A 3698-nucleotide genomic window follows, 5' to 3' on the forward strand; every position below is an offset into this window, starting at 1 on the left:
ACATGAACAGACACTTCTCCCTATAGGACATACAAATGGCCAACAAATATATGAAAAGATGCTCGACATTGCTAGCTATTAGGGGAATGCAAATCAAAACCACAATGAGATACCATCTCGTACCTGTTAGAATAGCTATAATCAACAGGACAAGTAATAACAAATGCTAGAGAAGACGAAGAGAAAAAAAACCTTCATACACTGCTGGTGGGACTGCAAATTGGTACGGCCACTAAGGGAAACAGTATGGAGGTTCCTCAAAAAACTAAGAATTGATCTACCATATGATCCGGCAATCCCTCTACTGGGTATTTACCCCAAAGACTGGAAAACCCATATCCAAAAAGATATTTGCACACCGATGTTCATAGCAGCATTATTCACAGTGGCCAGGACATGGAAGCAACTGAAGTGTCCTACGATAGATGATTGCCGAAAGAAGCTGTGATACGTATATACAATGGAATATTACTCAGCCATAAGAAGAGATGAAATACTGCCATTTGTGACAACATGGATGAACTTTGAGATAATCATGCTAAGCAAAATAAGCCAAACAGAAAAAGTCAAAAATCACAGATATCACTTATATGTGGGATATAAACCTAAAAGCAACAAATGAGCAGGACAAACAAACAGAGACTCAGAAACATGGACTATAGGCTAGTAGTTACCAGAGGACTATAGATTAGTGATTACTAGTGGGGTAGGGGAGGTAGACGGGTAAAGCGGGTCAAATATAGGGTTTAGGGGGAGAGTAAAGTGGATAAAAGGGATCAAATATATGGTAGCTGAAGGAAACTGGACTTTGAGTGGTAAACACACAATAGAATACACAGATATCAAATGATAATGTATACCTGAAAATTATATAATTGTATTAACCAATTTACCCCAATAAACTTAATTAAAATTTTTAAAAAATAAGGTAACTATATGCAATGCATGATTCCAGATAGGATTCTTTTGCTAAAAAGGGCATTGTTGGGACAATTGAATGAAGTCTGAGGACTGATGATTGTAATTTGGTTTTATAGGAGAATGTCTTTGCATGTTGGAAATACACACACAAAAAATACAGTATGATGGGATATCATACTGAAAACTTACTTTGAAATGCTTCAGAAATGTTCTGTACTTGCAACTTTTCTAGACTTTAAGATTGTTTATGTAAAGAAAATAATGTCTAAAGTTGGTAAATGAATACAGGTGAAAACATAATCTAGGATTATTAAGGGAAATGCTAGAAGTGGTTCAAAGAGTTTGCCTGTGAAGAATGGTTGCAAAGAGGGAAGAGAGAGTTGATGTTCCGTTATAAACTAGTCTTTACTATATGATCTGCTCTACGAACATGGATTACCTTAATAAAAACAAATGAAAAATGCTGCAAGTCAGTAAATGCTTGGATCCAGGCCAGAGAAGCCCCTGCCCTAAGCCTCAGGTTTTAGGGCCCCCTTTGATCCTTCTTTTGACATGTGAAAGCATCTACGGGACCAAGGGGATATGTTCACCCTGAATCTGTGTTCACCCCAACTAGACTAAGCTCTGGGGACCTGGAACCCTAGTATTTCTTGCCCAAATGGCCCCTAAGCTCACTTCTGTGTGGGCGTCTTCTCTAAGTCTGTCCTCCAAAGGTGAATTGCACTACTTGTGCACACATCACCAGACCCCAGGGGTGGCTGTTTGCAGGGAGTGTGACTGGAACTGAAATATGTGAGTCAGAACAGGGGTTCCGAATCCCAGGGCCATGTATGGTACCTGCCCCTGGCCTGTTAGGAACTGGGCCGCACTGCAGAGGTGAGTGGCAGGCCAGCATGAAGCTTCATCTGTATTTGCAGTCACTCCTCAGTGCTAGCATCACCGTCTCAGCTCCACCTCAGATCAGCAGGCATTAGATTCTCATAGGAGCACCGGTTCCTGGTGCCAAAAAAGGTTGGGGACCACTGAGAGTGCACATAGGTGAGCATGAGGACTCTCCCAGTGCAGAAGAGAGCTGGGATAGGGAGAGGAGGGTGCTAAAGGCTGGGGGCTGGGAGCCAGCTCTTCCCGTACTTTCTTGTGTGGAACTCAGGCATTTGAGAATCTCAAATCCAAATCTAGCTTTCTAGAATGTAAAGGTATATGTGTCAAGGCAAATGGAAGGAATATATCTTCATCTTATTTAATAGTTTCTTAGCTTGGTTTGTAAATTTGAAACATTTAAACACACTGTGTGGGCTTTCATTTGTGCCTCTGCTATAGCTCTGGAAAGGTTAGGGGCAAACCTTTTTCCTGATAACCTTTGTGTCTTCCTTATCATTTAAAAAAAATGCTTTGGGAAAATATGGTTTCAAAGGCCTCTGAATCTGTCTATACCTATCATCACAGTGTTTTAACTGCTTGTAAACATTTCAAAAGCCAAGTTAGCACAGGAGATTCAGCTATGGGAAAAACCACGTGCCAAGCAGCCGCTTTAGAGAACCCAAAGGTCAGTGACTGGAGATGGCCTGACCCCGTTGCATGAGCCACAGCTCCCTCTCACATTTCAGAGTGTCTCATGTTTCAGAATGAGGATGTTGCTGTCTTACCTTAAGTCCGATTGAACCCAACTGCTCTTGTCGTATGTGACCTTCCAAGTGATTTACCTTGTTTTACAAAACAAAGATATCATGTTCACTCTACTGAAAGTTTGTATTATCAAACTGGCCCAAGTGTGTATTTTTTGTAAAAAGTTTGAATTTGAAACTACTCTGATTCTCTCTCCTTTCCTTCTCTCTTTTTCTTCTCTCCTTTCTTCCCTCTTTTCTTCCTGAAGACCAGGTACACAGACATTTGTTCTCAGGAAAAAAAAGTTATTGGGAATTTCTTTGGTCCTGGAAAGGGAACAAGATTTTTATGGGGAAGAAAGCAGACAAACTTATGGACCCAGAGCCCAGGACTTTGACTTTTCCTCACATTTCTAAGAGGGTCCCATCATATGATCTTACACAAATTCTGTAGCTTCTTCATACCTCTTCTTAATCTCTAGCTACGCAGAACTGACCCTTCTCTCCTACTGCCCAAAGGAAGTGGCTATTTGCATAAAATGAATAAGGACAGAAAAGTACAAAATGTCATGTGAATATGTTTTATTCATGAGAAAGAGTATGAAGGCAGAGTACAGTGAAGAAAGAACTATTGGTCACAGGCAGTATTTTTTTTTTCAGCCACACCCACCCGCTGACAACAATCTCAGCCAGTTGTGTTTTCTCTGATTACAAAGAAGTAACAGACGAAAAACTCTGGCTGCACCAGAGTTCCATTTCACATAAAAGGGACATTTTTGGAAGCAAGACTCATGGGGAGCAAGACTCATGGGTAGTCACAAGGACAAAGGTCCCTCCTAGTTCTAAGATTCTAGAATTTTAATTTTGAGGAGAGTTTGAGAGTGAAGATGCGCAGCTGAACAGAACTTTCTATGTAAGTGCCAAAATTCTGGCCTAGCCCACTCTGCCTGATATTAAATTTGACACTTTATCTTAATCTGGGTTTAAGTCCTTTGTGGCCTCACAGGATTACAAATAAAGGATTTTTAAATATGTATCAGTTTTGTTGGATGAATACAAGATATAGGAAGATATAACTTTTACTGGCATTTAAAAACAGCTTGGCCAAAGCTAAAGGTAATTGAAGGTAGGCCCTTCAGTGGTATAACAAGAACAGGGCTATGAGGGGTCCAG

Source organism: Pteropus alecto, unplaced genomic scaffold, assembly GCF_000325575.1.
Source record: "Pteropus alecto unplaced genomic scaffold, ASM32557v1 scaffold88, whole genome shotgun sequence".
Taxonomy (NCBI): Eukaryota; Metazoa; Chordata; class Mammalia; order Chiroptera; family Pteropodidae; genus Pteropus; species Pteropus alecto.